The sequence below is a fragment of the Aristolochia californica genome, unplaced genomic scaffold (assembly GCF_029961685.1).
Source record: "Aristolochia californica isolate CCGP_79_NKW_82.1479 unplaced genomic scaffold, dmAriCali1.0.hap1 SCAF_4, whole genome shotgun sequence".
Taxonomy (NCBI): Eukaryota; Viridiplantae; Streptophyta; class Magnoliopsida; order Piperales; family Aristolochiaceae; genus Aristolochia; species Aristolochia californica.
Window position 1 is genome coordinate 14,592,482 of NW_027182103.1, and position 26,977 is coordinate 14,619,458.

Here is a 26,977-nt window from a genome sequence, read left to right on the forward strand (position 1 = left end):
ACACTTAATGCATGTTGGGATCAGTTAGAGGTCCCTCTCCTATAAAATCCCACCAAGCTTATTATTAGGGGTTGTACTTGAGGAATTTCCCAAGCATGGATAACAAAACCTTGGTGTCCATTTTTAGTGTGTGAAATAATTTTCAAATTTTTTTTGCGTTGGTGAACTCTAAAATTTTCATTTTATTATGCCATATATCTTTTTTGTTTACTCCAAAAAATGGGAGAGAGAAAATTCAAGTTTGGATCTAAAAACAAATTTGAACATCCAAAATGGAAATGCACAAATGCTGAGCGAGGTAGTTCAAAAAGGTATCTGTGATTTTTAAGGAAAGGCAAAAAGAGGGTTGTTTCGCCCTGGTAAATATCCAACCACTTGAGAATTTAATTTTTTCTACTCTTTGAAAATTTTAAATCATTAGGTCCACTTGCATCCTCAATATGTTTCTGGCATGCATATCAACTACACTGAAGCATGTTGGGATTAGTTAGAGGTTCCTTTCCTATAAAATTCAACCAAGCTTATTATTAGGCGTTGTACTATCGGAATTTCCCAAACATGGATAGCAAAACCTTTGAGTCCATTTTTAGTGCGTGAATTAATTTTCAAATTTTTTTTGCATACATGAACTCTAAAATTTGTTATGCCTTATATCTTCTTTGTTTAGGAAAAAAAGGGAGAGAGAAAAGTCTAGTTTGGATCTGAAAACAAATTTGAACATCCAAAATGGAAATGCACAAATGATGTGAGAGATAGTTCCCAAAAGTATCTGTGATTTTTAAGGACAGGCAAAAAGTGGGTTGTTTGGCCCTGGTAAATATCCAACCACTTGAGAATTTAATTTTTTCTACTCCTTGAAATTTTTGGATCATTAGGTCCACTTGTATCCTCAACATGTTTCTGGCATGCATATCCACTACACTTAATGCATGTTGGGATCAGTTAGAGGTCCCTTTCCTATAAAATCCCACCAAGCTTGTTATTAGGGGTTGTACTAGAGGAATTTCCCAAGCATGGATAACAAAACCTTGGTGTCCATTTTTAGTGTGTGAAATAATTTTCAAATTTTTTTTGCGTTGGTGAACTCTAAAATTTTCATTTTATTATGCCATATATCTTTTTTGTTTACTCCAAAAAATGGGAGAGAGAAAATTCAAGTTTGGATCTAAAAACAAATTTGAACATCCAAAATGGAAATGCACAAATGCTGAGCGAGGTAGTTCAAAAAAGTATCTGTGATTTTTAAGGAAAGGCAAAAAGAGGGTTGTTTCGCCCTGGTAAATATCCAACCACTTGAGAATTTGATTTTTTCTACTCTTTGAAAATTTTAAATCATTAGGTCCACTTGCATCCTCAATATGTTTCTGGCATGCATATCAACTACACTTAAAGCATGTTGGGATTAGTTAGAGGTTCCTTTCCTATAAAATTCAACCAAGCTTATTATTAGGCGTTGTACTAGTGGAATTTCCCAAACATGGATAGCAAAACCTTTGAGTTAATTTTTAGTGCGTGAATTAATTTTCAAATTTTTTTTGCATACATGAACTCTAAAATTTTCATTTTGTTATGCCTTATATCTTTTTTGTTTAGGCGAAAAAAAGGGAGAGTAAAAACTCATGTTTGGATTTGAAAACAAATTTGAACATCCAAAATGGAAAAGCACAAATGCTAAGAGAGATAGTTCCAAAAAGTATCTGTGATTTTTAAGGATAGGCAAAAAGTGGGTTGTTTGGCCCTGGTAAATATCCAACCACTTGAGAATTTAATTTTTTCTACTCGAAAATTTTGGATCATTATGTGCACTTGCATCCTCAACATGTTTCTGGCATGCATATCCAGCACTTAAAGCATACTGGGATCAGTTAGAGGTCCCTTTCCTACAAAATTCCACCAGGCTTATTGGTAGGGGTTGTACTAGTGGAATTCCCCAAACATGGATAACAAAACCTTAGAGTCAATTTTTACTGCATGAAATAATTTTCAAATTTTTTTTGCATACATGAACTCTAAAATTTTCATTTTTTTATGCCTTATATCTTCTTTGTTTAGGAAAAAAAAAAGGGAGAGTGAAAACGCAAGTTTGGATCTGAAAACAAATTTGAACATCCAAAAAGGAAATCCAGAAATGCTGAGAGAGATAGTTCCAAAAAGTATCTGTGATTTTTAAGGATAGGCAAAAAGTTGGTTGTTTGGCCCTAGTATATATCCAACCACTTGAGATTTTAATTTTTTCTACTCCTTGAAAATTTTTGGATCATTAGGTCTACTTGTATCCTCAACATGTTTCTGGCATGCATATCCACCTCACTTAATGCATGTTGGGATTAGTTAGAGGTCCATTTCCTATGAAATCCCACCAAGCTAATTATTAGGGGTTGTACTAGAGGAATTTCCCAAGCATGGATAACAAAACCTTGGAGTCCATTTTTAGTGCGTGAAATAATTTTCAATTTTTTTTTTTGCATACATGAACTCTAAAATTTTCATTTTGTTATGCCTTATATCTTTTTTGTTTAGGCAAAAAAAAGGGAGAGTGAAAACTCAAGATTGGATCTGAAAACAAATTTGAACATTCAAAATGGAAATGCACAAATGCTGAGAGAGATAGTTCCAAAAAGTATCTATGATTTTTAAGGATAGGCAGAAAATGGGTTGTTTGGCCTTATAAATATCCAACCACTTGAGAATTTGATTTTTTCTACTCCTTGAAATTTTTGGATCATTACGTCCACTTGCATCCTCAACATGTTTCTTGCATGCATATCCACCACACTTAAAGCATGTGGGGATCAGTTAGAGATCCCTTTCCTATAAAATTCCACCTAGCTTATTATTATGGGTTGTACTTGTGGAATTCCCCAAACATGGATAACAAAACCTTGGAGTCCATTTTTAGTGCGTGAAATAATTTTCAATTTTTTTTTGCACACATGAACTCTAAAATTTTCATTTTGTTATGCCTTATATCTTTTTTGTTTAGGAGAAAAAAAGGGAGAGTGAAAACTCAAGTTTGTATCTGAAAACAAATTTGAACATCCAAAATGGAAATGCACAAATGCTGAGTGAGATAGTTCCAAAAATTATCTGTGATTTTTAAGGATAGGCAAAAAGTGGGTTGTTTGGCCCTAGTAAATATCAAACCACATGAGAATTTGATTTTTTCTACTCGAAATTTTTGGATCATTAGGTCCACTTGCGTCCTCAACATTTTTCTGGCATATCCACCACACTTAATGCATGTCGGGATCAGTTAGAGGTCCCTTTCCTGCAAAATCCCACCAAGCTTATTATTAGGGGTTGTACTTGAGGAATTTCCCAAGCATGGATAACAAAACCTTGGAGTCCATTTTAAGTGTGTGAAATAATTTTCAAATTCTTTTTGCATACATGAACTCTAAAATTTTCATTTTGTTATCCCTTATCACTGTTTTTTTTACTCAAAAAAATGGGAGAGAGAAAACACTAGTTTGGATCTGAAAACAAATTTGAACATCCAAAATGGAAATGCACAAATGCTGAGAGAGTTAGTTCAAAAAAGTATCCATGATTTTTAAGGATAGGCAAAAAGTGGGTTGTTTGGCCCAGGAAAATATCCAACCACTTGAGAATTTGATTTTTTCTACTCCTTGAAAATTTTGGATCATTAGGTCCACTTGCATCCTCAACATGTTTCTGGCATGCATATCCACCACTTAAAGCATATTGGGATCAGTTAGAGGTCCCTTTCCTCTAAAATTCCACCTAGCTTATTATTAGGGGTTGTACTAGTGGAACTTCCCAAACATGGATAGCAAAACCTTTGAGTTCATTTTTAGTGAGTGAAATAATTTTCAATTTTTTTTTGCATAGTTGAACTCTAAAATTTTCATTTTGTTATGCCTTTTATCTTTTTTTTTTTAGGAGAAAAAAAGGGAGAGTGAAAACCCAAGTTTGGATCTGAAAACAAATTTGAACATCCAAAATGGAAATGCTCAAATGCTGGGAGAGATAGTTCCAAAAAGTATCTGTGATTTTTAAGGATAGGCAACAAGTGGGTTGTTTGGCCTCGTAAATATCCAACCACTTGAGAATTTCATTTTTTCTACTCCTTGAAATTTTTGGGTCATTAGGTCCACTTGCATCCTCAACATGTTTCTTGCATGCATATCCACCACACTTAAAGCATGTTGGGATCAGTTAGAGGTCCCTTTCCTATAAACTTCCACCAAGCTATTAGGGTTGTACTAGTGGAATTTCCCAAACATGGATAGCAAAACCTTTGAGTTCATTTTTAGTAGGTGAAATAATTTTCAAATTTTTTTTGCATACATGAACTCTAAAATTTTCATTTTGTTATGCCTTATATCTTTTTTGTTTAGGAGAAAAAAAAGGGAGAGTGAAAACAAATTTGAACATCAAAAATGGAAATGCACAAATGATGTGAGAGATAGTTCCCAAAAGTATCTGTCATTTTTAAGGATAGGCAAAAAGTGGGTTGTTTGGCCTTGTAAATATCCAACCACTTGAGAATTTGATATTTTCTAGTCCTTGAAATTTTTGGATCATTAGATCCACTTGCATCTTCAACATGTTTCTTGCATGCATATCCACCACACTTAAAGCATGTTGGGATCAGTTAGAGGTCCCTTTCCTATCAAATTCCACCAAGCTTATTATTAGGGGTTGTACTTGTGGAATTCCCCAAACATGGATAACAAAACCTTGGAGTCCATTTTTAGTGCGTAAAATAATTTTCAATTTTTTTTTGCATACATGAACTCTAAAATTTTCATTTTGTTATGCCTTATATCTTCTTTGTGTAGGAAAAAAAAGGGAGAGTGAAAAGTCTAGTTTGGATCTGAAAACAAATTTGAACATCCAAAATGGAAATGCACAAATGCTGAGAGAGATAGTTCCAAAAAGTATCTGTGATTTTTAAGGATAGGCAAAAAGTGGGTTGTTTGGCCTTGGTAAATATCCAACCATTTATGTATTTGATTTTTTCTACTCCTGGAAATTTTTGGATCATTAGGTCCACTTTCATCCTCAACATGTTTCTGGCATGCATATCCACCACACTTAATGCATGTTGGGATCAGTTAGAGGTCCCTTTCCTATAAAATTCCACCAAGCTTATTATTAGGGGTTGGACTAGAGGAATTTCCCAAGCATGGAAAAGAAAACTCAAGTTTGGATCTGAAAAAAAATTTGAACATCGAAAAAGGAAATGCACAAATGATGTGAGAGATAGTTCCAAAAAGTATCTGTGATTTTTAAGGATAGGCAAAAAGTGGGTTGTTTGGCCTTGTAAATATCCAACCACTTGAGAATTTGATTTTTTCTACTCCTTGAAATTTTTGGATCATTAGATCCACTTGCATCTTCAACATGTTTCTTGCATGCATATCCACCACACTTAAAGCATGTTGGGATCAATTAGAGGTCCCTTTCCTATAAAATTCCACCTAGCTTATTATTAGGGGTTGTATGTGGAATTCCCCAAACAACGATAAAAAAACCTTGGAGTCCATTTTTAGTGCGTGAAATAATTTTCAAATTTTTTTTTCATACATGAACTCTTAAATTTTCATTTTGTTATGCCTTATATCTTTTTTGTTTAGGAGAAAAAAAAAGGGAGAGTGGAAACTCAAGTTTGCATCTGAAAACAAATTTGAACATCCAAAATGGAAATGCACAAATGCTGAGAGAGATAGTTCCAAAAAGTATCTGTGATTTTTAAGGATAAGCAACAAGTGGGTTGTTTGGCCATGTAAATATCCAACCACTTGAGAAATTGATTTTTTCTACTCCTTGTAAGTTTTTGATCTTAGGTCCACTTGCATCCTCAACATGTTTCTTGCATGCATATCCACCACACTTAAAGTATGTTGGGATCAGTTTGAGGTCCCTTTCCTATAAAATTCCACCAAGTTTATTATTAGGGGTTGTACATGTGGAATTCCCCAAAAATGGATAACAAAACCTTGCAGTCCATTTTTAGTACATGAAATAATTTTCTAATTTTTTTTGCATACTTGAACTCTAAAATTTCCATTTTGTTATGCCTTATATCTTTTTTGTTTAGGAGAAAAAAAGGGAGAGTGAAAACCCAAGTTTGGAACTGAAAAAAAATTTGAACATCCAAAATGAAAATGCACAAATGCTGAGAGAGATAGTTCCAAAAAGTATCTTTGATTTTTAAGGATAGGCAAAAAGTGGGTTGTTTGGCCCTGGTAAATATCCAACCACTTGAGAATTATATTTTTTCTACTCCTTGAAATTTTTGGATCATTAGGTCCACTTGCATCCTCAACATGTTTCTGGCATGCATATCCACCACACTTAATGCATGTTGGGACCAGTTAGAGGTCCCTTTCCTATAAAATCCCACCAAGCTTATTATTAGGGTTTGTACTAGAGGTATTTCCCAAGCATGGATAACAAAACCTTGGAGTCCATTTTTAGTGTGTGAAATAATTTTCAAATTTTTTTTGCATACATGAACTCTAAAATTTTCATTTTGTTATGCCTTATATCTTTTTTGTTTACTCCAAAAAATGGAAGAAAGAAAACTCAAGTTTGGATCTGAAAACAAATTTGAACATCCAAAATGGAAGTGCACAAATGCTGAGAGAGGTAGTTCCAAAAAGTATGTGTGATTTTTATGGATAGGCAAAAAGTGGGTTGTTTGGCCCTGGTAAATATCTAACCACTTGAGAATTTGATTTTTTCTACTCGAAAATTTTAAATCATTAGGTCCACTTGCATCCTCAAGATGTTTCTGGAATGCATATCCACCACACTTAAAGCATGTTGGGATCAGTTAGAGGTCCCTTTCCTATAAAATTCCACCAAGCTTATTATTAGGGGTTGTACTTGTGGAACTCCCCAAACATGGATAACAAAACCTTAGAGTCAATTTTTACTTACATGAACTCTAAAATTTTCATTTTGTTATGCCTTATATCTTTTTTGTTTAGGAGAAAAAAAGGGAGAGTGAAAACTCAAGTTTGGATCTGAAAACAAATTTGAACATCCAAAATGGGAATGCACAAATGCTGAGAGAGATAGTTCCAAAAAGTATCTGTGATTTTTAAGGATAGGCAACAAGTGGGTTGTTTGGCCATGTAAATATTCAACCACTTGAGAATTTGATTTTTTCTACTCCATGAAATTTTTAGATCTTAGGTCCACTTGCATCCTCAACATGTTTCTTGCATGCATATCCACCACACTTAAAGCATGTTGGGATCAGTTAGAGGTCCCTTTCCTATAAAATTCCACCAAGCTTATTATTAGGGGTTGTACTAGTGGAATTCCCCAAACATGGATAACAAAACCTTGCAGTCCATTTTTAGTACATCAAATAATTTTCAAATTTTTTTTGCATACATGAACTCTAAAATTTTCATTTTGTTATGCCTTATATCTTTTTTGTTTAGGAGAAAAAAGGGAGAGTTGAAACCCAAGTTTGGATCTGAAAACAAATTTGAACATCCAAAATGGAAATGCACATATGCTGTGAGAGATTGTTCCAAAAAGTATCTTCGATTTTTAAGTATAGGCAAAAAGTGGGATGTTTGGCCCTGGTAAATATCCAACCACTTGAGAATTTGATTTTTTCTACTCGTTGAAATTTTTGGATCATTAGGTCTACTTGCATCCTCAACATGTTTCTGGCATGCATATCCACCACACTTAATGCATGTTGGGATCAGTTAGAGGTCCCTTTCCTATAAAATCCCACCAAGCCTATTGTTAGGGGTTGTACTAGAGGAATTTCCCAAGCATGGATAACAAAACCTTGGAGTCCATTTTTAGTGCGTGAAATAATTTTCAAATTTTTTTTGCGAACATGAACTCTAAAATTTTCATTTTGTGATGCCATAAATATCTTTTTTATTTGGAAGAAAAAAGGGATAGTGAAAAGTCAAGTTTGGATCTGAAAACAAATTTGAACATCCAAAATGGAAATGCACAAATGCTGAGAGAGATAGTTCCAAAAAGTATCTGTGATTTTTAAGGATAGGCAAAAAATGGGTTGTTTGGCCCTGGTAAATATCCAACAATTTATGAATTTGATTTTTTCTACTCCTTGAAATTTTGGATCATTAGGTCCATTTCCAACCTCAACCTGTTTCAGACATGCATATCCACCACACTTAAAGCATGTCGGGATCAGTTAGAGGTCCCTTTCCTATAAAATTCCACAGGGCTTTTTATTAGGGGTTGTACTAGTGGAATTTCCCAAACATGGATAACAAAACCTTGGAGTTCATTTTTAGTGCATGAAATAATTTTCAAATTTTTTTGCATACGTGAACTCTAAAATTTTCATTTTGTTATGCCTTATTTTTTTTTGTTTAGGAGAAATAAAGGGAGAGTGAAAACTCAAGTTTGGATATGAAAACAAATTTGAACAACCAAAATGGAAATGCACGCTGAGAGAGATAGTTCCAAAAAGTATCTGTGATTTTTAAGGATAGGCCAAAAGTGGGTTGTTTGGCCTTGTAAATATCCAACCAATTGAGAATTTGATTTTTTCTACTCCTTGAAAATTTTGCATCATTTGGTCCACTTGCATCCTCAACATGTTTGAGGCATGCATATCCACCACACTTAAAAGCATATTGGGATCAGTTAGTGGTCCCTTTCCTATAAAATTCCACCTAGCTTATTATTAGAGGTTGTACTAGTGGAATTTCCCAAACATGGATAATGAAACCTTGGAGTTCATTTTTACTGCGTGAAATAATTTTCAAATTTTTTTTGCATACATGAACTCTAAAATTTTCATTTTGTTATGCCTTATATCTTTTTTTTTAGGAGAAAAAAAGGGAGAGTGAAAAAAAATTTGAACATCGAAAAAGGAAATGCACAAATGATGTGAGAGATAGTTCCAAAAAGTATCTATGATTTTTAAGGATAGGCAAAAAGTGGGTTGTTTGGCCTTGTAACCACTTGAGAATTTGATTTTTTCTACTCCTTGAAATTTTTGGATCATTAGATCCACTTGCATCTTCAACATGTTTCTTGCATGCATATCCACCACACTTAAAGCATGTTGGGATCAATTAGAGGTCCCTTTCCTATAAAATTCCACCTAGCTTATTATTAGGGGTTGTATGTGGAATTCCCCAAACAACGATAAAAAAACCTTGGAGTCCATTTTTAGGGCGTGAAATAATTTTCAAATTTTTTTTTCATACATGAACTCTTAAATTTTCATTTTGTTATGCCTTATATCTTTATTGTTTAGGAGAAAAAAAAAGGGAGAGTGGAAACTCAAGTTTGCATCTGAAAACAAATTTGAACATCCAAAATGGAAATACACAAATGCTGAGAGAGATAGTTCCAAAAAGTATCTGTGATTATTAAGGATAGGCAAAAAGTGGGTTGTTTGGCCTTGTAAATACCCAACCACATGAGAATTTGATTTTTTCTACTCTTTGAAATTTTTGGATCATTAGATCCACTTGCATCCTCAACATGTTTCATGCATGCATATCCACCACACTTAAAGTATGTTGGGATCAGTTAGAGGTCCCTTTCCTATAAAATTCCACCATTATTAGGGGTTGTACATGTGGAATTCCCCAAACATGGATAACAAAACCTTGGAGTCCATTTTTAGTGCGTCAAATAATTTTCAAATTTTTTTTGCATACATGAACACTCAAATTTTCATTTTGTTATGCCTTATATATCTTCTTTGTTCAGGAAAAAAAAAGGGAGAGTGAAAACTCATGTTTGGATCTGAAAACAAATTTGAACATCCAAAATGCAAATGCACAAATGCTCAGAGAGATAGTTCCAAAAAGTATCTGTGATTTTTAAGGATAGGCAAAAAGTGGGTTGTTTGGCCCTGGTAAATATCCAACCATTTATGAATTTGATTTTTTCTACTCCTTGAAATTTTTGGATCATTAGGTCCACTTGCATCCTCAACATATTTCTGGCATGCATATCCACCACAGTTAAAGCATGTTGGGATCAGTTAGAGGTCCCTTTGCTTAAAAATTCCACCAAGCTTATTATTAGGGGTTGTACTAGTGGATTTTCCCAAACATGGATAGCAAAACCTTTGAGTCCATTTTTAGTGCGTCAAATAATTTTAAAATTTTTTTTGCATATATGAACTCTAAAATTTTCATTTTGTTATGCCTTATTTGTTTAGGAGAAAAAAAGGAAGAGTGAAAACTCAAGTTTGGATCTGAAAACAAATTTGAATATCCAAAATGGAAATGCACAAATGCTGAGAGAGATAGTTCCAAAAAGTATCTGTGAGTTTTAATGATAGGCAAGAAGTGGGTTGTTTGGCCTTGTAAATATCCATCCACTTGAGAATTTGATTTTTTCTACTCCTTGAAATTTTTGGATTTTTAGGTCCACTTGCATCCTCAACATGTTTTCTTGCATGCATATCCACCACATTTAAAGCATGTTGGGATCAGTTAGAGGTCCCTTTCCTATAAAATTCCCCCAAGCTTATTATTAGGTGTTGTACTTGTGGAATTCCCCAAACATGGATAACAAAACCTTGGAGTCCATTTTTAGAGCGTGAAATAATTTTCAATTTTCATTTTGTTATGCCTTATATCTTTTTTGTTTAGGAGAAAAAAAGGGAGAGTGAAAACTCAAGTTTGGATCTGAAAACAAATTTGTACATCCAAAAAGGAAATGCACAAATGCTGAGAGAGATAGTTCCAAAAAGTATCTGTGATTTTTAAGGATAGGCAAAAAGTGGGTTGTTTGGCCTTGTAAATATCCAACCACTTGAGAATTTGTTTTTTTCTACTCCTTGAAATTTTGGGATCATTAGATCCATTTGCATCATCAACATGTTTCTTGCATGCATATCCACCACACTTAAAGCATGTTGGGATCAGTTAGAGGTCCCTTTCCTATAAAATTCCACTAAGCTTATTATTAGGGGTTGTACTAGTGGATTTTCCCAAACATGGATAGCAAAACCTTTGAGTTCATTTTTTGTGCGTGAAATAATTTTAAAATTTTTTTTGCATATATGAACTCTAAAATTTTCATTTTGTTATGCCTTCTATCTTTTTTGTTTAGGAGAAAAAAAGGGAGAGTGAAAACAAATTTGAACATCCAAAATGGAAATGCACAAATGATGTGAGAGGTAGTTCCAAAAAGTATCTGTGATTTTTAAGGAAAGGTAAAAAGTGGGTTGTTTGGCCTTGTAAATATCCAACCACTTGAGAATTTGATTTTTTCTACTCCTTGAAAATTTTAAATCATTAGGTCCACTTGCATCCTCAACATGTTTCTGGCATGCATATCCACCACACTTAAAGCATGTTGGGATCAGTTAGAGGTCCTTTTCGTATAAAATTCCACCAAGCTTATTATTAGGGGTTGTACGTGTGTAATTTCCCAACATGGATAACAAAACCTTGGAGTTCATTTTTAGTGCGTGAAATAATTTTTAAATTTTTTTTGCATACATGAACACTAAAATTTACATTTTTTTATGCCTGATATATCTGTTTTTTATAGGAGACAAAAAGGGAGAGTGAACGCTCAAGTTTGGATCTGAAAACAAATTTGAACATCCAAAATGGAAATGCACAAATGCTGAGAGAGATAGTTCCAAAAAGTATCTGTGATTTTTAAGGCTAGGCAAAAAGTCGGTTGTTTGGCCTTGTAAATATCCAACCACTTGAGAATTTGATTTTTTCTAATCCTTGAAATTTTTGGATCATTAGATTCATTAGATCCACTTGCATCCTCAACAAGTTTCTTGCATGCATATCCTCCACACTTGAAGCATGTTGGGATCAGTTAGACGTCCCTTTCCTGTAAAATTCCACCGAGCTTATTATCAGGGGTTGTACTTGTGGAATTCCCCAAACATGGATAACAAAACCTTGGAGTCCATTTTTAGTGTGTGAAAAAATTTCAAAATTTTTTTTCATACATGAACTCTAAAATTTCAATTTGTTATGCCTTATATCTTTTTTGTTTAGGAGAAAAAAAGGGAGAGTGAAAACTCAAGTTTGGATCTGAAGACAAATTTGAACATCCAAAATGGAATTGCACAAATGCTGAGAGAGATAGTTCCAAAAACTATCTGTGATTTTTAAGGATAGGCAAAAAGTGGGTTGTTTGGCCCTGTTAAATATCCAACCATTTATGAATTTGATTTTTTCTACTCCTTCAAATTTTTGGATCATTAGGTCCACTTGCATCCTCAACATGTTTCTGGCATGCATATCCACCACACTTAAAGCATGTTGGGATCAGTTAGAGGTCCCTTTCCTATAAAATTCCACCAAGCTTATTATTAGTGGTTGTACTAGTGGAATTTCCCAAACATGGATAACAAAACCTTGGAGTTCATTTTTAGTGCGTGAAATAATTTTCAAATTTTTTTTGCATACATGAACTCTAAAATTTTCATTTTTTTATGCCTTATATATCTGTTTTGTTTAGGAGACAAAAAGGGAGAGTGAAAACTCAAGTTTGGATCTGAAAACAAATTTGAACATCCAAAATGGAAATGCACAAATGTTGAGAGAGATAGTTCCAAAAAGTATCGGTGATTTTTAAGGATAGGCAAAAACTGGGTTGTTTGGCCCTGGTACATATCCAACCACTTTAGAATTTGATTTTTTCTTCTCCTTGGAAAATTTTGGATCATTAGGTCCACTTCCAACCTCAACATGTTTCAGGCATGCATATCCACCACACTTAAAGCATGTTGGGATCAGTTAGAGGTCCCTTTCCTATAAAATTCCACCTAGCTTATTATTAGGGGTTGTACTAGTGGAATTTCCCAAACATGGATAGCAAAACCTTTGAGTTCATTTTTAGTGCGTGAAATAATTTTCAAATTTTTTTTGCATACATGAACTCTAAAATTTTCATTTTGTTATGCCTTATATCTTCTTTGTTTAGGAAAAAAAGAAGAGAGAGTGAAAACTCAAGTTTGGATATGAAAACAAATTTGAACATCCAAAATGGAAATGAACAATGCTGAGAGAGATAGTTCCAAAAAGTATCTGTGATTTTTAAGGATAGGCAAAAAGTGGGTTGTTTGGCCTTGGTAAATATCCAACCACTTGAGAATTTGATTTTTTCTACTTCCTAAATTTTTGGATCATTAGGTCAACTTGCATCCTCAACATGTTTCATGCATGCATATCCACCACACTGAAAGCATGATGGGATCAGGTAGAGGTCTCTTTCCTATAAAATTCCACCAAGCTTATTATTAGTGGTTGTACTAGTGGAATTTCCCAAACATGGATAACAAAACCTTGGAGTTCATTTTTAGTGCGTGAAATAATTTTCAAATTTTTTTTGCATACATGAACTCTAAAATTTTCATTTTTTTATGCCTTATATATCTGTTTTGTTTGGGAGACAAAAAGGGAGAGTGAAAACTCAAGTTTGGATCTGAAAACAAATTTGAACATCCAAAATGGAAATGCACTTATGCTGAGAGAGATAGTTCCAAAAAGTATCTGTGATATTTAAGGATAGGCAAAAAGTGGGTTGTTTGGCCATGGTACATATCCAACCACTTCAGAATTTGATTTTTTCTACTCCTTGAAAATTTTGGATCATTAGGTCCACTTGCATCCTCAACATGTTTCTGGCATGCATATCCACCACACCTAATGCATGTTGGGATCAGTTAGAGGTCCCTTTCCTATAAAATCCCACCAAGCTTATTATTAGGGGTTGTACTAGAGGAACTTTCCAAGCATGGATAACAAAACCTTGGAGTCCATTTTTAGTGTGTGAAATAATTTTCAATTTTTTTTTGCATACATGAACTCTAAAATTTTCATTTTGTTATGCCTTATTTCTTGTTTGTTTACTCCAAAAAAGGGAGAGAGAAAACTCAAGTTTGGATCTGAAAACAAATTTTGAACATCCAAAATGGAAATGCACAAATGCTGAGAGAGGTAGTTCTAAAAAGTATCTGTGATTTTTAAAGATAGGCAAAAAGTGGGTTGTTTGGCCCTGGTACATATCCAACCACTTCAGAATTTGATTTTTTCTACTCCTTGAAAATTTTGGATCATTAGGTCCACTAGCATCTTCAACAAGTTTCTGGCATGCATATCCACCACACCTAATACATGTTGGGATCAGTTAGAGGTCCCTTTCCTATAAAATCCCCACCAAGCTTATTATTAGGGGTTGTACTAGAGGAACTTTCCAAGCATGGATAACAAAACCTTGGAGTTCATTTTTAGTGCGTCAAATAATTTTCAAATTTTTTTTGCATACATGAGCTCTAAAATTTTCATTTTTTTATGCCTTATATATCTGTTTTGTATAGGAGACGAAAAGGGAGAGTGAACGCTCAAGTTTGGATCTGAAAACAAATTTGAACATCCAAAATGGAATTGCACAAATGCTGAGAGAGAATAGTTCCAAAAAGTATCTGTGATTTTTAAGGCTAGGCAAAAAGTGGGTTGTTTGGCCTTGTAAATATCCAACCACTTGAGAATTTGATTTTTTCTACTCCTTGGAAAATTTTGGATCATTAGGTCCACTTCCAACCTCAACATGTTTCAGGCATGCATATCCACCACACTTAAAGCATGTTGGGATCAGTTAGAGGTCCCTTTCCTATAAAATTCCACCACGCTTATTATTAGGGGTTGTACTAGTGGAATTTCCCAAACATGGATAGCAAAACCTTTTAGTTCATTTTTAGTGCGTGAAATAATTTACAATTTTTTTTTGCATACGTGAACCCTAAAATTTTCATTTTGTTATACCTTATAACTTGTTTGTTTAGGAAAAAAAGAAGAGAGAGTGAAAACTCAAGTTTGGATTTGAAAACAAATTTGAACATCCAAAATGGAAATGCACAATGCTGAGAGAGATAGTTCCAAAAAGTATCTGTGATTTTTAAGGATAGGCAAAAAGTGGGTTGTTTGGCCCTGGTAAATATCCAACCACCTGAGAATTTGATTTTTTCTACTCCATGAAATTTTTGGATCATTAGGTCAACTTGCATCCTCAACATGTTTCATGCATGCATATCCACCACACTTAAAGCATGTTGGGATCAGTTAGAGGTCCCTTTCCTATAAAATTCCACCAAGCTTATTATTAGTGGTTGTACTAGTGGAATTTCCCAAACATGGATAACAAAACCTTAGAGTTCATTTTTAGTGCGTGAAATAATTTTCAAATTTTTTTTGCATACATGAACTCTAAAATTTTCATTTTTTTATGCCTTATATATCTGTTTTGTTTAGGAGACAAAAAGGGAGAGTGAAAACTCAAGTTTGGATCTGAAAACAAATTTGAACATCGAAAATGGAAATGCACAAATGTTGAGAGAGATAGTTCAAAAAAGTATCTGTGATTTTTAAGGATAGGCAAAAAGTGGGTTGTTTGGCCCTGGTACATATCCAACCACTTTAGAATTTGATTTTTTCTGCTCCTTGAAAATTTTGGATCATTAGGTCCACTTGCATCCTCAACATGTTTTTGGCATGCATATCCACAACACCTAATGCATGTTGGGATCAGTTAGAGGTCCCTTTCCTATAAAATCCCACCAAGCTTATTATTAGGGGTTGTACTAGAGGAACTTTCCAAGCATGGATAACAAAACCTTGGAGTCCATTTTTAGTGTGTGAAATAATTTTCAATTTTTTTTTGCATACATGAACTCTAAAATTTTCATTTTGTTATGCCTTATTTCTTGTTTGTTTACTCCAAAAAAGGGAGAGAGAAAACTCAAGTTTGGATCTGAAAACAAAATTTGAACATCCAAAATGGAAATGCACAAATGCTGAGAGAGGTAGTTCAAAAAAGTATCTGTGATTTTTAAGGAAAGGCAAAAAGTGGTTTGTTTGGCCTTGTAAATATCCAACCACTTGAGAATTTGATGTTTTCTACTCCTTGAAAATTTTAAATCATTAGGTCCACTTGCTTCCTCAACATGTTTCTGGCATGCATATCCACCACACTTAAAGCATGTTGGGATCAGTTAGAGGTCCTTTTCCTATAAAATTCCACCAAGCTTATTATTAGGGGTTGTACGTGTGGAATTTCCCAACATGGATAACAAAACCTTGGAGTTCATTTTTAGTGCGTGAAATAATTTTTAAATTTTTTTTGCATACATGATCTCTAAAATTTACATTTTTTTATGCCTGATATATCTGTTTTTTATAGGAGACAAAAAGGGAGAGTGAACGCTCAAGTTTGGATCTGAAAACAAATTTGAACATCCAAAATGGAAATGCACAAATGCTGAGAGAGATAGTTCCAAAAAGTATCTGTGATTTTTAAGGCTAGGCAAAAAGTCGGTTGTTTGGCCTTGTAAATATCCAACCACTTGAGAATTTGATTTTTTCTAATCCTTGAAATTTTTGGATCATTAGATTCATTAGATCCACTTGCATCCTCAACAAGTTTCTTGCATGCATATCCTCCACACTTGAAGCATGTTGGGATCAGTTAGACGTCCCTTTCCTGTAAAATTCCACCGAGCTTATTATCAGGGGTTGTACTTGTGGAATTCCCCAAACATGGATAACAAAACCTTGGAGTCCATTTTTAGTGCGTGAAAAAATTTCAAAATTTTTTTTCATACATGAACTCTAAAATTTCAATTTGTTATGCCTTATATCTTTTTTGTTTAGGAGAAAAAAAGGGAGAGTGAAAACTCAAGTTTGGATCTGAAAACAAATTTGAACATCCAAAATGGAATTGCACAAATGCTGAGAGAGATAGTTCCAAAAACTATCTGTGATTTTTAAGGATAGGCAAAAAGTGGGTTGTTTGGCCCTGTTAAATATCCAACCATTTATGAATTTGATTTTTTCTACTCCTTCAAATTTTTGGATCATTAGGTCCACTTGCATCCTCAACATGTTTCTGGCATGCATATCCACCACACTTAAAGCATGTTGGGATCAGTTAGAGGTCCCTTTCCTATAAAATTCCACCAAGCTTATTATTAGTGGTTGTACTAGTGGAATTTCCCAAACATGGATAACAAAACCTTGGAGTTCATTTTTAGTGCGTGAAATAATTTTCAAATTTTTTTTGCATACATGAACTCTAAAATTTTCATTTTTTTATGCCTTATATATCTGTTTTGTTTAGGAGACAAAAAGGGAGAGTGAAAACTCAAGTTTGGATCTGAAAACAAATTTGAACATCCAAAATGGAAATGCACAAATGTTGAGAGAGATAGTTCCAAAAAGTATCGGTGATTTTTAAGGATAGGCAAAAACTGGGTTGTTTGGCCCTGGTACATATCCAACCACTTTAGAACTTGATTTGTTCTACTCCTTGGAAAATTTTGGATCATTAGGTCCACTTCCAACCTCAACATGTTTCAGGCATGCATATCCACCACACTTAAAGCATGTTGGGATCAGTTAGAGGTCCCTTTCCTATAAAATTCCACCTAGCTTATTATTAGGGGTTGTACTAGTGGAATTTCCCAAACATGGATAGCAAAACCTTTGAGTTCATTTTTAGTGCGTGAAATAATTTTCAAATTTTTTTTGCATACATGAACTCTAAAATTTTCATTTTGTTATGCCTTATATCTTCTTTGTTTAGGAAAAAAAGAAGAGAGAGTGAAAACTCAAGTTTGGATATGAAAACAAATTTCAACATCCAAAATGGAAATGCACAATGCTGAGAGAGATAGTTCCAAAAAGTATCTGTGATTTTTAAGGATAGGCAAAAAGTGGGTTGTTTGGCCCTGGTAAATATCCAACCACTTGAGAATTTGATTTTTTCTACTTCCTAAATTTTTGGATCATTAGGTCAACTTGCATCCTCAACATGTTTCTGGCATGCATATCCACCACACTGAAAGCATGATGGGATCAGGTAGAGGTCTCTTTCCTATAAAATTCCACCAAGCTTATTATTAGGGGTTGTACTAGTGGAATTTCCCAAACATGGATAACAAAACCTTGGACTTCATTTTTAGTGCGTGAAATAATTTTCAAATTTTTTTTGCATACATGAACTCTAAAATTTTCATTTTTTTATGCCTTATATATATGTTTTGTTTGGGAGACAAAAAGGGAGAGTGAAAACTCAAGTTTGGATCTGAAAACAAATTTGAACATCCAAAATGGAAATGCACTTATGCCGAGAGAGATAGTTCCAAAAAGTATCTGTGATATTTAAGGATAGGCAAAAAGTGGGTTGTTTGGCCATGGTACATATCCAACCACTTCAGAATTTGATTTTTTCTACTCGAAAATTTTGGATCATTAGGTCCACTTGCATCCTCAACATGTTTCTGGCATGCATATCCACCACACCTAATGCATGTTGGGATCAGTTAGAGGTCGCTTTCCTATAAAATCCCACCAAGCTTATTATTAGGGGTTGTACTAGAGGAACTTTCCAAGCATGGATAACAAAACCTTAGAGTCCATTTTTAGTGTGTGAAATAATTTTCAATTTTTTTTTGCATACATGAACTCTAAAATTTTCATTTTGTTATGCCTTATTTCTTGTTTGTTTACTCCAAAAAAGGGAGAGAGAAAACTCAAGTTTGGATCTGAAAACAAATTTTGAACATCCAAAATGGAAATGCACAAATGCTGAGAGAGGTAGTTCAAAAAAGTATCTGTGATTTTTAAAGATAGGCAAAAAGTGGGTTGTTTGGCCCTGGTACATATCCAACCACTTCAGAATTTGATTTTTTCTACTCCTTGAAAATTTTGGATCATTAGGTCCACTAGCATCTTCAACAAGTTTCTGGCATGCATATCCACCACACCTAATACATGTTGGGATCAGTTAGAGGTCCCTTTCCTATAAAATCCCACCAAGCTTATTATAAGGGGTTGTACTATAGGAACTTTCCAAGCATGGATAACAAAACCTTGGAGTTCATTTTTAGTTGCTCAAATAATTTTCAAATTTTTTTTGCATACATGAGCTCTAAAATTTTCATTTTTTTATGCCTTGTATATCTGTTTTGTATAGGAGACGAAAAGGGAGAGTGAACGCTCAAGTTTGGATCTGAAAACAAATTTGAACATCCAAAATGGAAATGCACAAATGCTGAGAGAGAATAGTTCCAAAAAGTATCTGTGATTTTTAAGGTTAGGCAAAAAGTGGGTTGTTTGGCCTTGTAAATATCCAACCACTTGAGAATTTGATTTTTTCTACTCCTTGAAAATTTTAAATCATTAGGTCAACTTGCATCCTCAACATGTTTCTGGCATGCATATCCACCACACTTAAAGCATGTTGGGATCAGTTAGAGGTCCCTTTCCTATAAAATTCCACCTAGCTTATTATTAGGGGTTGTACTAGTGGAATTTCCCAAACATGGATAGCAAAACCTTTGAGTTCATTTTTAGTGCGTGAAATAATTTTCAAATTTTTTTTGCGTACATGAACTCTAACATTTTCATTTTTTTATGCCTTGTATATCTGTTTTGTTTAGGAGACAAAAAGGGAGAGTGAAAACTCAAGTTTGGATCTGAAAACAAATTTGAATATCCAAAATGGAAATTCACAAATGCGGAGAGAGATAGATCCAAAAAGTATCTGTGATTTTTAAGGATAGGCAAAAAGTGGGTTGTTTGGCCCTGGGACATATCCAACCACTTCAGAATTTGATTTTTTCTACTCCTTGAAAATTTTAAATCATTAGGTCCACTTGCATCCTCAACATGTTTCTGGCATGCATATCCACCACACTTAAAGCATGTTGGGATCAGTTAGAGGTCCCTTTTCCTATAAAATCCCACCAAGCCTATTATTAGGGTTGTACTAGAGGAATTTTCCAAGCATGGATAACAAAACCTTGGAGTCCATTTTTAGTGTGTTAAATAATTTTCAATTTTTTTTTGCTTACATGAACTCTAAAATTTTCATTTTGTTATGCCTTATTTCTTTTTTGTTTACTCCAAAAAAGGGAGAGAGAAAACTCAAGTTTGGATCTGAAAACAAATTTTGAACATCCAAAATGGAAATGCACAAATGCTGAGAGAGGTAGTTCAAAAAAGTATCTTTGATTTTTAAGGAAAGGCAAAAATTGGTTTGTTTGGCCTTGTAAATATCCAACCACTTGAGAATTTGATTTTTTCTACTCCTTGAAAATTTTAAATCATTAGGTCCACTTGCATCCTCAACATGTTTCTGGCATGCATATCCACCACACTTAAAGCATATTGGGATAAGTTAGAGGTCCCTTTCCTATAAAATTCCACCAAGTTTATTATTAGGGGTTGTACGTGTGGAATTTCCCAAACATGGATAACAAAACCTTAGAGTTCATTTTTAGTGCGTGAAATAATTGTCAAATTTTTTTTGCATAGATGAGCTCTAAAATTTTCATTTTTTTATGCCTTATATATCTATTTTGTATAGGAGACAAAAAGGGAGAGTGAACGCTCAAGTTTGGATCTGAAAACAAATTTGAACATCCAAAATGGAAATGCACAAATGCTGAGAGAGATAGTTCCAAAATGTATCTGTGATTTTTAAGGCTAGGAAAAAAGTGGGTTGTTTGGCATTGTAAATATCCAACCACTCGAGAATTCGATTTTTTCTACTCCTTGGAAATTTTGGATCATTAGGTCCACTCCCAACCTCAACATGTTTCAGGCATGAATATCCACCACACTTAAAGCATGTTGGGATCAGGTAGAGGTCTCTTTCCTATAAAATTCCACCAAGCTTATTATTAGGGGTTGTACTAGTGGAATTTCCCAGACATGGATAACAAAACCTTGGAGTTCATTTTTAGTGTGTGAAATAATTTTCAAATTTTTTTTGCATACATGAACTCTAACATTTTCATTTTTGTATGCCTTATATATCTGTTTTGTTTAGGAGACAAAAAGGGAGAGTGAAAACTCAAGTTTGGATCTGAAAACAAATTTGAACATCCATAATGGAAATGCACAAATGCTGATAGAGATAGTTCCAAAAGGTATCTGTGATTTTTAAGGATAGGCAAAAAGTGGGTTGTTTGGCCCTGGTACATATCCAACCACTTCAGAATTTGATTTTTTCTACTCCTTGAAAATTTTGGATCATTAGGTCCACTTGCATCCTCAACATGTTTCTGGCATGCATATCCACCACACTTAATGCATGTTGGGATCAGTTAGAGGTCCCTTTCCTATAAAATCCCACCGAGCTTATTATTAGGGGTTGTACTAGAGGAACTTTCCAAGCATGGATAGCAAAACCTTGGAGTCCATTTTTAGTGTGTGAAATAATTTTCAATTTTTTTTGCCTACATGAACTCTAAAATTTTTATTTTGTTATGCCTTATAGGAGAAAAAATGGGAGAGAGAAAACTCAAGTTTGGATCTGAAAACAAATTTGAACATCCAAAATAGAAATGCACAAATGCTGAGAGAGGTAGTTCAAAAAAGTATCTGTGAGTTTTAATGATAGGCAAAAAGTGGGTTGTTTGGCCTTGTAAATATCCAACCACAAGAGAATTTGATTTTTTCAACTCCTAGAAAATTTTAAATCATTTAGGTCAACTTGCATCCTCAACATGTTTCTGGCATGCATATCCACCACACTTAAAGCATCTTGGAATCACTTAGAGGTCCCTTTCCTATAAAATTCCACCAAGCGTATTAGGGGTTGTACTAGTGGAATTTCCCAAACATGGATAACAAAACCTTGGAGTTCATTTTTAGTGCATGAAATAATTTTCAAATTTTTTTTGCAGACATAAACTCTAAAATTTTCATTTTTTATGCCTTTTATATCTGTTTTGTTTAGGAGACAAAAAGGGAGAGTGAACGCTCAAGTTTGGATCTGAAAACAAATTTGAACATCTCAAATGGAAATGCACAAATGCTTAGAGAGATAGTTCCAAAAAGTATCTGTAATTTTCAAGGATAGGCAAAAATTAGGTTGTTTGTCCCTGGTTAATATCCAACCACTTGAGAATATTATTTTTTCTAATCCTTGAAATTTTTGGATCATTAGGTCCACTTGCATCCTCAACATGTTTATGGCATGCATATCCACCACAATTAAAGCATGTTGGGATCAGTAAGAGGTCCCTTTCCTTTAAAATCCCACCAAGCTTATTATTAGGGGTTGTACTAAGGGAATTTCTTAAGCATGGATAACAAAACCTTGGAGTCCATTTTTAGTGTGTCAAATAATTTTCAAATTTTTTTTGCATACATGAAGTCTAAAATTTTCATTTTGTTATGCCTTATATCTTTTTTGTTTAGGTGAAAAAATGGGAGAGAGAAAACTCAAGTTTGGATCTCAAAACAAATTTGAACATCCAAAATGGAAATGGACAAATGCTGAGAGAGGTAGTTGAAAAAAGTATCTGTGATTTTTAATGATAGGCAAAAAGTGGGTTGTTTGGCCTTGTAAATATCCAACCACTTGAGAATTTGATTTTTTCTACTCCTTGAAAATTTTAAATCATTAGGTCAACTTGCATCCTCAACATGTTTCTGGTATACATATCCACCACACTTAAAGCATGTTGGGATCAGTTAGAGGTCCCTTTCCTATAAAATTCCACCAAGCTTTTTATTAGGGGTTGTACTAGTGGAATTTCCCAAACATGGATAGCAAAACCTTTGAGTTCATTTTTAGTGCGTGAAATAATTTTTAAATTTTTTTTGCATACTTGAACTCTAAAATTTTCATTTTGTTCTGCCTTATATCTTTTTCTTTTAGGAGAAAAAAAGGGAGAGTGAAAACTCAAGTTTGGATCTGAAAACAAATTTGAACAACCCAAATGGAAGTGCACAAATACTGAGAGACATAGTTCCAAAAAGTATCTGTGATTTTAAGGATAGGCAAAAAGTGGGTTGTTTGGCCGTGGTGAATATCCAACCACTTGAAAATTTGATTTTTTCTACTCCTTGAAATTTTTGGATCATTAGGTTCACTTGCATCCTCAACATGTTTCTGGCATGCATATCTACCACACCTAATGCCTGTTGGGATCAGTTAGAGGTCCCTTTCCTATAAAATCCCACCAATCTGATTATTAGGGGTTGTACTAGAGGAACTTTCCGAACATGGATAACAAAACCTTGGAGTCCATTTTTAGTGTGTGAAATAATTTTCAATTTTTTTTTGCATACATGAACTCTAAAATTTTCATTTTGTTATGCCTTATTTCTTGTTTGTTTACTCCAAAAAAGGGAGAGAGAAAACTCAAGTTTGGATCTGAAAACAAATTTTGAACATCCAAAATGGAAATGCACAAATGCTGAGAGAGGTAGTTCAAAAAAGTATCAGTGAGTTTTAAGGATAGGCAAAAAGTGGGTTGTTTGGCCTTGTAAATATCCAACCACATGAGAATTTGAATTTTTCTACTCCTTGAAAATTTTAAATCATTTGGTCAACTTGCATCCTCAACATGTTTCTGGCATGCATATCCACCACACTTAAAGCATGTTGGGATCAGTTAGAGGTCTCTTTCCTATAAAATTCCACCAAGCTTATTATTAGGGGTTGTACTAGTGGAATTTCCCAAACATGGATCACAAAACCTTGGAGTTCATTTTTAGTGCGTGAAATAATTTTCAATTTTTTTTTGCGTACATGAACTCTAAAATTTTCATTTTTTTATGCCTTATATATCTGTTTTGTTTAGGAGACAAAAAGGGAGAGTGAAAACTCAAGTTTGGATCTGAAATCAAATTTGAACATCCAAAATGGAAATGCACAAATGCTGAGAGAGAAAGGTCCAAAAAGTATCTGTGATTTTTAAGGATGGACAAAAAGTGGGTTGTATGGCCCTGGTACATATCCAACCACTTCAGAATTTGATTTTTTCTACTCCTTGAAAATTTTGGATCATTAGGTCCACTTGCATCCTCAACATGTTTTTGGCATGCTTATCCACCACACTTAAAGCATGTTGGGATCAGCTAGAGGTCCCTTTCCTATAAAATTCCACCAAGCTTATTATTAGGGGTTGGACTAGAAGAATTTCCCAATCATGGATAAGAAAACTCAAGTTTCGATCTGAAAACAAATTTGAACATCCAAAAGGGAAATGCACAAATGCTGAGAGAGGTAGTTCCAAAAAGTATGTGTGATTTTTATGGATAGGCAAGAAGTGGGTTGTTTGGCCCTGGTAAATATCCAACCACTTGAGAATTTGATTTTTTCTACTCCTTGAAAATTTTAAATCATTTGGTCAACTTGCATCCTCAACATGTTTCTGGCATGCATATCCACCACACTTAAAGCATGTTGGGATCAGTTAGAGGTCCCTTTCCTATAAAATTCCACCAAGCTTATTATTAGGGGTTGTACTAGTGGAATTTCCCAAACATGGATCACAAAACCTTGGAGTTCATTTTTAGTGCGTGAAATAATTTTCAAATTTTTTTTGCATACATGAACTCTAAAATTTTAATTTTGTTATGCCTTATATCTTCTTTGTTTAGGAAAAAAAAAGGGATAGTGAAAACTCAAGTTTGGATCTGAAAACAAATTTGAACATCCAAAATGGAAATGCACAAATGCTGAGAGAGATAGTTCCAAAAAGTATCTGTTATTTTTAATGATAGGCAAAAAGTGGGTTGTTTGGCCCTGGTAAATATCACACCACTTGAGAATTTGATTTTTCTACTCCTTGAAATTTTTGGATCATTAGGTCCACTTGCATCCTCAATATGTTTCTGGCAAGCATATCCACCACACTTAAAGCATGTTGGGATCAGTTAGAGGTCCCTTTCCTATAAAATCCCACCAAGCTTATTATTAGGGGTTGTACTAGAGGAATTTCCCAAGCATGGATAAAAAAACCTTGGAGTCCATTTTTAGTGTGTGAAATAATTTTCAAATTTTTTTTGCATACATGAACTCTAAAATTTTCATTTTGGTATGCCTTATTTCTTGTTTGTTTACTCCAAAAAAGGGAGAGAGAAAACTCAAGTTTGGATCTGAAAACAAATTTTGAACTTCCTAAATGGAAATGCACAAATTCTGAGAGAGGTAATTCAAAAAAGTATCTGTGATTTTTAAGGATAAGGAAAAAGTGGTTTTTTTGGCCTTGTAAATATCCAACCACTTGAGAATTTGATTTTTTCTACTCCTTGAAAATTTTAAATCATTAGGTCCACTTGGATCCTCAACATGTTTCTGGCATGCATATCCACCACACTTAAAGCATGTTGGGATCAGTTAGAGGTCCCTTTCCTATAAAATTCCTCCAAGCTTATTATTAGGGGTCGTACTAGTGGAATTTCCCAAACATGGATAACAAAACCTTGGAGTTCATTTTTAGTGCGTGAAATAATTTTCAAATTTTTTTTGCAGACATGAACTCTAAAATTTTCATTTTTTTATGCCTTATATATCTTCTTTGTATAGGAAACAAAAAGGGAGAGTGAACGCTCAAGTTTGGATCTGAAAACAAATTTGAACATCCAAAATGGAAATGCACAAATGCTGAGAGAGATAGTTCCAAAAAGTATCTGTGAGTTTTAAGGATAGGCAAAAAGTGGGTTGTTTGGCCTTGTAAATATCCAACCACTTGAGAATTTGATTTTCTCTACTCCTTGAAAATTTTGGATCATTAGGTCCATTTCCAACCTCAACATGTTTCAGACATGCATATCCACCACACTTAAAGCATGTTCGGATCAGTTAGAGGTCCCTTTCCTATAAAATTCCAACTAGCTTATTATTAGGGGTTGTACTAGTGGAATTTCCCAAACATGGATAGCAAAACCTTTGAGTTCATTTTTAGTGCGTGAAATAATTTTCCAATATTTTTTGCATACATGAACTCTAAAATTTTCATTTTGTTATGCCTTATATCTTCTTTGTTTAGGAAAGAAGAAGAGAGAGTGACTCAAGTTTGGATATGAAAACAAATTTTAACTTCCAAAATGGAAATGCACAATGCTGAGAGAGATAGTTCCAAAAAGTATCTGTGATTTTTAAGGATAGGCAAAAAGTGGGTTGTTTGGCCCTGGTAAATATCCAACCACTTGTGAATTTGATTTTTTCTACTCCTAGAAATTTTTGGATCATTAGGTCAACTTGCATCCTCAACATGTTTCTGGCATGCATATCCACCTCACTTAAAGCATGTTGGGATCAGTTAGAGGACCCTTTCCTATAAAATTCCACTATGCTTATTGTTAGGGGTTGTACTAGTGGAATTTCCCAAACATGGATAACAAAACCATGGAGTTCATTTTTAGTGCGTGAAATAATTTTCAAATTTTTTTTGCATACATGAACTCTAAAATTTTCATTTTTTCATGCCTTATATATCTGTTTTGTTTAGGAGACAAAAAGGGAGAGTGAAAACTCATGTTTGGATCTGAAATCAAATTTGAACATCCAAAATGGAAATGCACAAATGCTGATAGAGATACTTCCAAAAAGTATCTGTGATTTTTAAGGATGGACAAAAAGTGGGTTGTTTGGCCCTGGTACATATCCAACCACTTCAGAATTTGATTTTTTCTACTCCTTGAAAATTTTGGATCATTAGGTCCACTTGCATCCTCAACATGTTTCTGGCATGCATATCCACCACACTTAATGCATGTAGGTATTGTTTCTGGCATGCATATCCGCCACACTTAATGCATGTTGGTATCAGTTAGAGGTCCCTTTCCTATAAAATCCAACCAAGCTTATTATTAGGGGTTGTACTAAGGGAATTTCCCAAGCATGGATAACAAAACCTTGGAGTCCATTTTTAGTGTGTGAAATAATTTTCAAATTTTTTTTGCATACATGAACTCTAAAATTTTCATTTTGTTATGCCTTATAACTTTTTTGTTTAGGAGAAAAAATGGGAGAGAGAAAACTCAAGTTTGGATCTGAAAACAAATTTGAACATCAAAAAAAGAAATGCACAAATGCTGAGAGAGGTAGTTCAAAAAAGTATCTGTGAGTTTTAAGGATAGGCAAAAAGTGGGTTGTTTGGCCTTGTAAATATCCAACCACATCAGAATTTGATTTTTTCTACTCCTTGAAAATTTTAAATCATTCAGGTCAACTTGCATCCTAAACATGTTTC